The 13391-nt window shown below is 42.9% G+C and overlaps 1 protein-coding gene across 3 annotated transcripts in view; it reads left to right on the top strand.

Annotated features, from left to right (window-relative positions):
• The window catches only part of scara3 (scavenger receptor class A, member 3), a 53999-nt gene that overhangs the window by 7324 nt on the left and 33284 nt on the right, over positions 1-13391 (top strand). The gene's annotated exons all lie outside the window — the stretch shown is intronic.

Raw genomic sequence — 13391 nt, 5'->3', positions numbered from 1 at the left:
ATTTTTATGAATAAAGTATATTTTGGAAATAAAAAAAGGGGTGATTTGATTAATGCTTTTAGAAATTTGAAATGAATTGATAGGATAAATAAAGAGAGACTTTTTCTGCTGGTGGGGGAGCCTAGGACAAAAGTACATTACCTTAATATCAGAGCCTGGTCATACAGGAGAGAAGTTAGGAAACACTTCTTTGTGCAAAGGGTGATAGACGTGTGGAACTCTCTCCCGCAGAAAGCAATAGATACTAGCTTAATTAATCATTTTAAATCTGCTAGCCAAGGGTATTAAGGGATATGGTGTCAAGGCGGGTGGATGGAGTTAGGATACGGATCAAATATGAACTCATTGAATGGCAGAACAGGCATGAGGGGCTGAATGATCTACTCCTGTTCCTATATTCCAAGGTACTAAGCCCAGGTACAGTGTGATCAAAGCTGAGGTGGTAAGTGGAAGGATCTACACTTGGTTGTAGAATCTTTGGACTACAACCAAATGGGGGAAAACAAGCAGAGTTCCTTTTGTTAGCTGCATTAGCAAGGTTAAAATCAGGAGCTCCTACAATTACAAGATCCCTGCTAGAAACAGCATGTTTGTGAATTTGGGTGAGGACTGAAGTGAGCTTGGTTGTGATGCTCCCTTAGTCAAATAGCCTTTACCAAAACTCACTGTCTATGTTCAAGTATGAAGAGCTGAGCTGATATACAACATAAATCTGGCAGTACCCATGCAATCATTGGAGTAACTTTGCAATCTCATGTTTGCAGCAGGGAAGACACACTCAAAGGGAGCATGAGTCGAAGTTGGGGAGGCACCATTGTAGCTTCAATTTTCTAACTCACACTCCTGAAAGCATGGCTCCCAGCTGGAAGCTTGGGAGCAAAATATTATCCCTTCACATTTTAACATAGTTACTGCCGTCAGTAGGGGGAAGGACAAATGAAGAAAGGAGGAGCAGAGAGTTTCATATATCAATCAATTTAAACCACTGCTAACATTACCACTAGACATCTGGTTCAGAGGAGATTTTTGTTGGAGTTGGAAATGTAATCCAGATTTCAGATTAATGCTTTTTGTATCCTGGCTTTGAATCATTTCATGTGCAATGTGAATCATTCTACTGATATTTTGATTGAACCGTATGTGCTATGTTTAACCAACCAGTGCACTATTTTAAAGGCAGTGTGGTACATGTAAATGCTGGAAAACTTATAGAGTGATCATTTTAAATGAATAATAGGAAAATGAGAAAAATGCAAGACTTAAATTTTCCAAGTATGTGCAAATGGCAGGGAGCTTACGACTTTCCAATATGTGCTGCTGGTTGGTGAGCTTTGTCACTGCCAGCACTGCTCAAAAATTACATCCTTAAACATGCTGTTTTCTAACTTTGTGCAAGTGATAATTCTAATTGTACTTGGAAACTAATAGGCAATTCAGATCCATTCTGCAGCCCAGTGGAATGTTATTCACTAACTTTTTGTCCAGGGCCACAAACCCCAGCTGTGATTTTCTCAAGAACCACTCTCTGGAACACTGCAGTAAGCTGCATCTTGGATTGATGGGGCCTGGGTCTATGACTGTGATTTCCCAGGCAGATCCTGATTTTAATCGTTTCAATACAGGCTGTTGCAAGTAACGTAGAGGCACCTCCTCACAGGCAGGGGGAAAGAATCTGGAAAGGGAGATGATTTTATGAGATTGCTGTCCTTGTGAAAGAAAGATACTGCATTTAAATAGTACCTCTAACAGCCTCAGGATGCCCTGACACATTTTATAGCCATTTAAATTCCTTTGCAGTCCAGGCACTATTGTAAGAAAATGCAGCAGCCAAATTGCACACATCAAGGTTCCATGAACAGCCATGTGATAACAGTTGAGGGATAAGAACATAAGATCATAAGAAATAGGAGCAGCAGTAGGCCATTCGGCCCCTTGAGTCTGCTCACTCATCCAATAAGACTTTGGCTGATCTGATTGTGGCCTTAACTCCATTTTCCTGCCTGTCTCCCTTAACCATTGACTCCCTTGTAGATCAAAAATCTGTCTAACTCAGCCTTTAATATATTCAATGACCCAGCCTCCACTGCTCTTCGGGTTGAGAATTCCAAAGATTAATGACCATCTCCTTCATAAATGGGAGACTCCTTATTCTGAAACTGTGGCTCCTAGTTCTAGATTCCCCCACAAAGGGGAAACATCATCTATGCTGTCAAGCTCCCTCAGGATCTTAAACGTTTCAATATGATGACCTCTCCAATGAGTACAGGTCCAACTTCCTCAACCTTTCCTCATAAGACAACCCCTCCATCCTAGGAATCAACCTAGTGAATTGCCTCCAATGCAAGGATATACCTCCTTAAATAAGGAGACCAAAACTGTACACAATACTCTAGGTGTGGTTACATGACCGCCCTGTAGCCAGGACACCAGGAGAATGCCCCTGCTTTTCTTCAAATAATGCCATGGGATCTTTTACTTCCACCTGAGAGGGCAGACAGAGCTTCAGTTTAATGTCTTGTCTGAATCACAGCAAATACAACAGTGCAGCAGTCCCTCGGTATTTCAAAATAGTATCAGTCTAGATTACGTGCTCAAGTCTCTTGCGTGGGAAATGAGCCCATGCTTTCCCGATTGAACAACAAACATGTTACCACTGAGCTGAGGTTGATACCTAATAAATGGATGGAAAATTGTCAGGGGCATTTGACCAATTTCCTGCTAGATATTCCTATTGAATGTGGCTCTGCTGACCGTATACTTTTGTAAACTCGTGACAAATTCTTAAATGTTTAGCATAAGAAATATGTGGACTATCCCCATTTACTTGTGAAGCTTCTGAAAAAAAGTGTTACAATGCTATTTTTGAACAGGCAAAACCGCTGCTTTATAAGTGAACGTAGTGTGCAATAATGTCAAGAAACTTCCCATAGGGCTGGATATTAAAGTCTGCAAACTCAGGGATGGTAGAATGTTGGTGACAAAGATCATTGGTCAACAATAACAATAGCAAAGAAAACAAAAACTTGTTTACGTTTAACAAAAAAGTGCCTTTGCAAGGTGGTTGAAAAAAACTTGCATAAGAAAGTTCTGCTGTCTCAGATTGTGAAGCATTGAGCTGAATTCGACAGCTCATTCATTAGACCAATCATCCTTTCAGGGCCAATTTTGGAAGGTTCCGCCAGTGGTCTGGAGCTTTGCTGCTGGGAGCATAATTACAGCCCCATTCTCCATGCACCCCGTTTTGCAACATCTAAGCCCCGACTTGAACCCGGAGTGGGTATCTGGCAGGCAGGGGACATGGTGAGTGCCATACTCCCACTGCCAACCCTTGCATCTTAAAGCCTAGACCATTTTAATGATCAGATCTAATCTGCTTGACCCTCATTTGTGACGATTGTACTTTTTTCCTGTAATTTCTATAAAATCTTGACCCATGGTGGCCTTGCTGATTAATACACCAAATTTTAATTTTTATTCTCTTCCAATGCTTTTTCTTCATTATTCTTGGTTGCTGCTGGCAGTTAAATTACATTGTACAAAGTGGGGAGGATGGACATTCATTTTAGGGTTCTGGTCATACTGCATTAATCAGATCAGGAAGAATAAATGCTCAGCAAATGTAAGAGCCGTAACACCTGATGTGTTTGGTCTGCATCCACTTGACCCACAGTCTGTATTTATAGACTTTCCACATGTGCCTAGACCTCAGGGAAAGCTATTTCCATCATACAAGAGTTTAACAATTTGCTGCAGAATGAATCTTAGACAATAGTCCTGAAATTCAGGAGAACAGGAGTTCTCCCAGTCTCCTGGTATAACTTCAGTAGATGACTGTATGGCTACAGGGATCAAGCAGGGGAGTGGGACTGAGTGGATAGCTCTGTGGAAAGCCAACATGGGCTCAATGGACCAAATGGCCTCCTTCTGTGCTGTAAATGACTATGACTGGCAGAACCCTTGGAGAAATTATGCAAATAGCTGAAAACGTATTTCTGTAAAGGGAGAAGAATGGATGGCTGTTAGGAGACCAGGCCCAAACTTTGCATCCATGGTGCTGATCACATTGAGAAACCTGACAGCATGAGCAACTGGTAGCAGTCCCTCAGTTGCCATCTCCACCTGTTAGAAAATGTGTCATCTAGCTTTGATACAATGAAGGTGCATGTGCAATATTTGATATGGTACCTTCCAGAGGTTTGAAACTAAAGTGTGTGTCATGCTTGATGGGACCCCATGGTAAATGTGTGAAAAAATTGAGGAACAGTTTCATCATGCTTCTGATACCACCAGACCTCTACACACGTAACCAGGTATGGAAGACTTGCGGTGACTTGGTCAGTAACATCCCTCTGTGCTGGGGATGTTGATCCTGGTGTAGCCTCGTGCAGAATAGTGAGTACTTTATTTACATTTTACAACTATTTTATACTCCCCTAAGTCATACCTCAGAAGTTTTCTCGGCCCCAGCAGGAGATCAACCAGCCAACGCTACGCAGAGAGAGAGGAAGCATACCAATCATCCAGTCACAGATGTGTGTGCCATCTGGGCTCCAGACTCAGCTTCTGGCCTGGATAATCCTCTTGCAATAGGTGCTTTGGAATCCTCATGCTGGGATTCCTGATTTTGTTACTGGCAGCCAGCTGCTACCACTCCTCCTGCCTGACCCTCCTCTCTGGCGGATTTCCAATTTGTGTCAGTGGTGGCGTGGCACATGCTGGCTTTTTTTATATAAAGTGCATCTTTCCTTGATGCTGGAAAATAGGTGTATCCTGGTGCTGATACTGGATGTTAATCTTCTACCCCCTCCCCAGTTTGCCCAACAGATGATAATCTTTTACCTTCTCAATGCATTATATCCTTATAATTTGTCAACACTGCTCTTTAACCAGCAGGACAAGATGGAGTTCGCTCAATGTCATTGGATGTTACTCTCTAAGGATGCCACATTAGGACTCATAGGCAAGGCGAGAATTCAGCCAAGCTAACGATTATCATAATGCTCACATTCTCTAATGTCCTACTGAATGACCTTCATGCAGGCTCACACAGGGAAGGCAGCAGCCAATGATAATATTGCAGTATTCTGGTTAATTGAAGTTATAACTGAAAATTTGTCCTCTTCACAGAAAGGGAGGAACACAATGAGTTAGGAGTTGGTACCTACCAATATAGTAACAAATCACAGTATCCTGCAGCACAAGCAACACATATTTCAAGCATCAGTACAGGTATGTGCATCCTGGTAGTTTAGTTAATGAGTTTGAATAGGGAATTCGGGTGAGACACAGTTCAAAGCTGATGAAGAGCAAGTGTTGTTGACATCACAGGACCAGACACCTTCTGAGTTGTATTCCCACATGATTGTTGGCCATGCTGCAGTATTTGGGTCTCAGATCAAGCAAGGTTCTGTTGCTTACAAAAAGAGTGTTGTCATGGCAACACCAGTGACATCTGCAGTGACACAAACCATAATAGTACATCGCTCATGAATACTCGGATTGGTGCAAGAGACCTTGGGAACAAAACTCCAACAAGCACTTTTTGCCAGTTTCAACTCATTCAGGGAATGATTATGGACTGTTTGCACTAGGGGGTTTCCGAGCCGATTCTTTCGCTTTGGTGTGGAGTGGCACTTGCAGGGTTCTTATTGCACGACACCAACTATGATTTTCCATCCAACAATCTAAGTGGCTGTAAGATTATAGGACAGTGGAGGAAGATGAAGGTTATTCTAAAGGTATGGCCACTCCTTTGATCATGCCTTGTTTTAATGATCATATGTGGGATTTAGCGGAAGGCTTCATTTGAAAGAGTCTGTTGGATCAGTGGGGTTGTTATGACGTTCTTACCCTGCTCCACCTGATCCACCTACATATTCCCAGTTATCTGCTGAATGAAAGTTTTGGTGCTAGCGTGAGTTCTGAAGACACAATATGCTTGTGGATATACAAACATACATACATACGAATTAGGAGCAGGAGTAGATCATTCAGCCCCTTGAGCCTGCTCTGCCATTTGGTTAGATCATGCTTGGTCAGATTGTGGCCTCAAATCTACTTTCTTGTCTACCCACTATAACCTTTGACTCCCATGTCAATCAAAAATTTGTCTAACTCAGCTTTAAAAATATTCAATGACCCTGTCTCCACTGCACTCTGGAGAAGAGAATTCCACAGACTAACAACCCTCTGAGAGAAAACAAATTCTCATCTCTGTCTTAAATGGGAGACCACTTATTTATAAACTGTGTCCTTTAGTTCTCGTCTCTTCCACAAGGGGAAATATCCTTTCAGCATCGACCTGTCAAGTGCTCTCAGAATCTTATATGTTTCAATGAGATCACCTCTCATTCTTCTAAACTCCAATGGATACAATGGGTGGCACAAAGACTTTATTGGCAGTAGTTGCAGTGGGTATCCAGGATCTATATGCAGGAACCTTCCAAAACTCTTCTTCCTTCAAAAATGGAGACATACCGGTTGAGTTGGCATCCTTCCATCTATGAAAGATGATGGACATGCAGCAAACAATCCATTTAGGTGGGGTGTCTTCTCTTGGTGCACCTTTGTTGATGGCTGCGAAGGCCAATCCTTGAGAGGCTGTTCTTCCACAAGTGCTGCAAGTGAAGGTGCTAAGTGACGCTGTGAGTTGTTGTTTTTGATGTTGGCACCTGAAGCTGCTGTAGCAACTGGTCAATGTGGTAGCGCACACCAGTCCACAGGATGTGTTGCCATTTTCCTCTTTCGCCAGCTAGTGACTCCCAAGTGCGATAGTCGACATTTAGCACCTTCATGTCATGCTTGCAAGCATCCTTGAAGCGGAGCTTTGGGCACTCCACTGGTAGTCTGGCCCCAGCTACCTCACCAGACAGAAGGTCCTTGGGTATATGACCATCTTCCATCCTACGGACATGTCTGATCCACTGAAGTTGCCTCTGTTTGATTAGTGCCAACACACTTGGGAGCACTGCCTTTGAGAAGACTGCCAATTTGTGATTTTCCCCTGCCAGGATATACCCATAATGCGCCGCAGACAGCAATGATGGAAATTATTGAGCTTCTTTTACCGGTATCTGTAAGTCACCCATGTTTCAGAGCCATACAGCAAGGTGCTGAGAACACAGGCCTTATAAACCATCAGCTTGGTCCTAAGGCAGCTTGGTGTTATCCCATGCACATTTCGCAAGTTGACCAAAGGTGGTAGCTGCTTTCCCTATGCGTGTATCAAGCTCTGCATCAAGGGAGAGATTGTCTTTCACTGTGAACCCAAGGTAGCAGAATCTGCTAACCACTTCCAGTGGGGTGTTATTTAAAGTGTTCGGGGCAGAGATTCAACACCTTTTCCCATGACCACAGTTTTCTTGAAGCTTATAGTCAAGGAGAACAAGTCACAGGAGAGACAGTCCATGAGTCTCTGTAGCTGAGTTTCCGTGTGTGACTAGTGGAGAATCATCAGCATAGAGGAGTTTTCTGATCAGGATGTGATGTGTTTTTGTCTTTGCTTTCAGCCTTGATAGATTGTAGAGCTTGCTGTCTGACCTCGTGTGCAAGTAGACTCCTTCCATATCTGCAGGGAAGGCAAAGGTCAGGACCATGGAGAAGAAGGTACCAAACAGAGTGGGGGCTAGGACACAACCCTGTTTCACTCTATTCTTCACTCTATTCTTCTGTTCACTGTTCTCACTACAGCAGCATAAGCTTATCTGACCTTACAACAACCCCCAGGTCAGGTGATTTCCCCAAAGCACAAAGCTACTTTCGGTTTCCTTTCTAAGTACCACATATTCTCTAACACTCAAGCCCACACATACAATCATGACATTATATCACTGTAGATGATCTTCTGGCCTGGAAACCGAACTGTGCTTCTTGGTACACTCAGTTTCCAAGTAAATGGAGTCTTTTAAGTATGACCCTACCAAAGGCCTTCCCTGTAACGCTAAGGAGTGAGATGTAGTTGTTGCAGTCTCCTCTGTCGCCTTTGTTTTTGTATAGTGTGATGATTTTGGTATCCTGCATCTCCTGTGGAACAGTGCCTACTTTCCAGCTGAAAAGGTGAAGATCATAAAGGTGTGGCAATAGATGGAACTTTCTGTGCTTGAGTAGTTCGGCTGGGATTCCATCCTTGCCTGGGTGTCCTTCTTTTCGCTAGGTGATCTACGGCATTCTTGAGCTCCAGTGATAAGGGTTCTTCATCTAATGCATCCATGACAGGAAGTTGTGGGAGAGCATGGAGCGCAGACTAGAGATGTACAACTCACAGGGGTACAGCTCGCAGTCATGTTCAGCCCAGCGGGACATCTGTTTACTTCTGTTGGTCTTCTGTCTTAAAAGTAAAATGTTGTGTGAACACCCAGAAAAATGGGAATGGACGTGTATTATTCTGCATGTTGATGGTTGCATACCAGTTATGTGTTGATAGGGTAAAATCCAGTTCTGTTTTTGCATGGAATGGCATTGTACACAGGGGCAGCATAGGCACCCTCAGTGATTCCATGCACTTTTGGGAAGGTAGCATTGTGGTATGTATGACTCTGAATTGGATGCATGTATTTCGATGATAAAATTAAACATTTGTGACCTCAGTGATGCATTGATGTACAGTAAACTGGCTAGCTCCAGCAGTTGCCTGGAATGAAGAAAAGTTCAGTGCCATTGTAATTTTCATTGGCACTGATAGTGCTGTTGTATGTCGGCTGTGTCTGCATGTTTTCTTAAAGGATGGCATGTATCTGCCATTGCGTTCCTGCTAAGCTGTAAACTCACGAAGCATTGCTCCTCTGCGAATCCCAGGTAGCTCAGAATGAGACATGGACACACACCTTCTATGGCTCTCTTTTTCACATACTACTTTCTACTTTGCTTTCTGGTCCTCCCGTACCAAATGATATACGTGTAGCCCATTAAATCCTGTGATCTCCCGAATGGAAACAAAATTCTTCCACGGCATTCCGATATGGTGCTCTTCTGTCAGTGAAACAAAACTATTTGCAGCCATTGCTACTACAGCAAATTTAAATGTGGCTTTTAAATGCATCACATGCAAAATGTGAGGCAGGGAATAGAGCTCAAGATTTTTGAATATTGATTATCATCAGTTTGCAAAGTTGAACCATTACATACAAAAATTCCATTATTATGTTGCTCAACAGCCTCATACAGGAAATATTTTCTGAAGCAGCAATGAAAGTGTGAAAAATTAATGTTATAGTTAGTACTGGAATTTCTACTTTAATGCCTCTAAGTGCATTAACATGGTCAACATACACCCGTTATATGAGGAGGATTCAACTGGGACAGTTTGAACAAATTGAACAAGGGACAATTACTCAGATAAGGTGTCGGGGTGCAATCCTGGCCCTTCCATTGTATTTTCCTGTTCCTTTGCCAGCCAGTCTCCCATTTTGATCTGTGTCCAGCCCCTATGTGATTCAAATAATCAGAGAAGGACAGGCAGCAGTCCTTGCATGTCAGTCCCTTTTCTTCTTTACAGGGATGTCTGGGCAGAAATCAGCTGGAGGCCGTCAAACTGCTGTTTTTAGGCAGCAGCCAATAGGCTCTTACCACTGGGGTCACTGGTGCTACTGCAGTGGTAGACAACTGTCTTCCACACCCAGATAGTAGGTCTTGCCAGGGGCAGATCTGTACAGGAGGAGCATCTGGGCCATTTAAATGACTGGAACCCCAAAAATACAGGTGGATTAGGACCATTGCATTCCACCAATCAGAAGATCCAGATGAGAATCAGTCCGAAAGGGTTAGAGTTCAATGTCTTCATTTCAACATGGTGAAGATGGAAGTACTAGAAAGCACGTGTATATTTGGAGCTTAGCAGGAACATGTCAAGTAAAGTCAGAGAGACATTGATCTTGATAGTGTCAGTGAAGTAGAGGAAGACCAGAAGGATTGTGATTGAGGGAAGTAGAAACATTGAAGGCAAAGCTCAGTCAGAGATTTCTTATAAGATGGCAACTTTTTCTTGTTTCCTATCAAAAAATGGCAAGAGGGGGTGTTAAAAGAGTCTCTCCTAACAAGAGATTTCTACAGATAGTTTGCTTGAAGGATTTTTTCCATATGTGACTTTTCAGAGGTAATTATGGACAGATCTGATACCTTGTGGGTCAGAGATGGTTCTATAATACTGAAGCCTGACTCTCTGACCCAATCACTGTTATGAGGCTTTGCACCAGTTGTAGAGCCTTACAAAAATCACCTTTTTGGTGTTATGAAATAATGTAATATGAAGTTATTTGGGGAATGTGTAACCTCAATAACTGGGGCAATTAATATTTTAGTCACACTTAGGGTGGGATATTGAACCAAGGCTCCTTTGCCTGTACCAATGGTTCAGGTGGATGTAACAGGTCCTTTTGCACTATCTGAACAAGAGTAGAAAGTTCTCCTGATCTTGTGGCAAACATTCTTCCCTCAACCAGTATCATCAAGAACTGATTAGTGGTTTATTCATCTTACGACTGTTTAAGGAATCTTGCTATTCACAAAATGACGATTGTGTTTTCTTACATAATGGTGAACATTGTGGTGGTTTTACCCAGAGGTGGGTATGGTGCATTGGCAGAGGAGTTGGGTAAGGGTGGGGAGAGTGGGAAGTTATTGCCGTTGCTGCCTAAGGCCCAGACCTACTGCGCATTTTTCCAGAAATGAGTTCTTACTCCTTACATGTATCAGCTGTGGCTCAGTTAGTTGCCTTCTTGAGTCAGATGGTTGTGGGTTCAAGCCCCAATCTAGTCATTTATAAAAATAAAGGCCACCCCAGTGTAATACTGTGGGATTGTTGCACTGTCAACGTTAACAGATGAGATGTTAAACCTTCTGCCCTCTCAGGTGGATGTAAAAAAGTCCTATGGCACTATTTCAAGAGTTATCCCCAGTATCCTGGCCAATATTTATCCCTCAATCAACATCGTAAAAGCTGATTATCACATTTCTGTTTGTGGGAGCTTGCTGTGTACAAATTGACTTCTGTGTTTCCTACATAACAACAGTGACTACACTTCAAAAGTACTTTATTGGCTGTAAAGTGTTTTGGGATGTCTTTGGTCATAAAGGTGTGATATAAATGCAAGTATTTCTTTTTTACTTCTCATTCTGAGACCAGGCTTATCAACGTGTTCAGGTCTGAAATCTGGTGATGATAAAAAAAAAAGATATCCGGACATCTTGTGGGATTTATATATACACTATTTTAGTTTTGGCCTCAGATACAGTCATCAGGTATCAGTCAAAGACATTTCACCATGGACATCCAATCCCTCTACATCTCCATGCCCCACCAGGGTAGTCTGAGGGCTTTCTGCTTCTTCCTTGAACAGAGGCCCAGCCAGTCCCCGTCCACCAGCACTCTCCTCCACCTGGCTGAACTTATTCTCATATTGAACAACTTCTCCTTCAACCCCACTCACTACCTCCAAATAAAAGGTGTTGTTATGGGTACCCGCATGGTTCCTAGTTATGCCTGTCTTTTTGTGAGATATGTGGAACATTCTTTGTTCCAGTCCTACTCAGGACCCCTTCCTCACCTTTTTTTCGGTACGTTGATGAATGTATTGTTGCCGTTTCCTGCTCTCGCCCTGAATTGGAAAATTTCATTGACTTTACTTCCAATTTCCACCCTTCTCTCACCTTCACACGGTCCATCTCCAACACTTCCCTTCCCTTTCTTGACTTCTTTGTCTCCATATGAGCCTCTGACTCCCACCTTGACTACATTCCTAACACTCCACTTCCTGTAAGGACTCTATTCCATTCTCACAGTTTCTCTGTCTTCGTCGCATTTGCTCAGGCAATGCAACCTTCCATACTAACACTTCTGATACGTCTTCCTTTCTCCTGAACCAAGGATTCCCCACCGTGGTTGACAAGACTCTCGACCATGTCCAACCCATTTCCTGCACTTCTGCTTTCACTCCTTCCCCTCCCTCCCAGAACCATGATAGGGTTCCCCTTGCCCTCACCTTCCATCTCACCAGCCTTCGTATTCAAATGATCAAACTCTGCCATTTCCTCCACCTCCAGCGTGATGCCACCACCAAACACATCTTCCCCTCCCCTCCCCTTTCAGTATTCCGAAGGGACTGTTCCCTCCATGACACCCTGCTCCACTCCTCAATTACCCCCATCACCCCATTCCTTTCCCATGGCACCTCCCCATGCAACACCCTGCCCTTTTATCGCCTCCTTTCTCACCATCCATGGCTCCAAACACTCGTTCCAGGAGTAACACCAATTTACTTGTACTTCTTTCAATTTAGTATACTGTATTTGCTGCTCACAATGTGGTCTCCTCTACCCTGGGGAGACTAAATGCAAACTGGGTGACTATTTTGCCGAAAATGTCCATTCAGTCCGCAAGCATGACCCCAAGCTTCCTGTCACTTGTCATTTCAATTCTCTACCTTGCTCCCACTCTGACCTTTCTGTCCTTGGTTTGCTACAGTGTTCCAGTGAAGGTCAATGCAAGCTTGAAGAACAGCACCTCATCTTTCAACTGGGGACTTTACAGCCTTCTGGACTCAACATTGAGTTCAACAATTTAGTTCATAACCTCTGCCCTCATTTTTTGTGCTTTGCTGCTTTGTTTTTTCTCTCGTTTCTCTCAATTCCTTTACTTTGTGTCTGGGAGGCTGCTATCCTGCCATTCACACCTCATCAGACATTTCTTTCTTTACTTGTTCCATTACCACTCCCTTTGGCCTTGCACCAGGAAACTTTTTGTATTTTAATCTCTGCTGCTCTGCATCTTATCACAGACCTTCCCTTTTGTTCTTTTTCCCACCCTCCTCCCTTTCACCTGCTCTAACCCTATTACATTTCTAACTTTTCCCAGTTTTGATGTAAGGCCACAGACCTGAAACATTAACTCTGTTTTTCGTTCCACAGAGGCTCCCTGACCTGCTGAGTATTTCCAGCATTTTCTGTTTTTATTTCAGATTTCCAGCATCCACAGTATTTTGCTTTTGTATCAGTCAAAAGCAATTCAATGATAATTAAATGGTCCAAGAGACAATATCAGATTATAACATCTTGCCCCTTTTATTGTATGTGTTTTGTTTTCGGACGGCAGCTGATGGTAATGAATCTGCTTTTCCCATCTACAGCTTCTCTGGACACATCCTCTGTTTCTTTACTTGTACCATTATCATCCCTTTTTGCCTTGCATCATCATTACTTTTCTCATTTAATCTCTCCTGCCTTCTGCACTATCACAGACCTTCCCTTTTGTTCTCCCACTTCCCTCCTTACCCTGCCCCAGGACTTGCTTTAAACCTGTTACATCTCTACAAAAGCAAAATACTGTGGATGCTGGAAGTCTAAAATAAAAACAGAAATAAAATAAAAGCTCAGAATTCTAATGAAAGATCATTGACTTG

The sequence above is a fragment of the Heterodontus francisci genome, chromosome 3 (genome assembly GCF_036365525.1).
Source record: "Heterodontus francisci isolate sHetFra1 chromosome 3, sHetFra1.hap1, whole genome shotgun sequence".
In the NCBI taxonomy this organism is placed as follows: domain Eukaryota; kingdom Metazoa; phylum Chordata; class Chondrichthyes; order Heterodontiformes; family Heterodontidae; genus Heterodontus; species Heterodontus francisci.
This window is presented reverse-complemented; position numbering and strand designations above follow the sequence as displayed.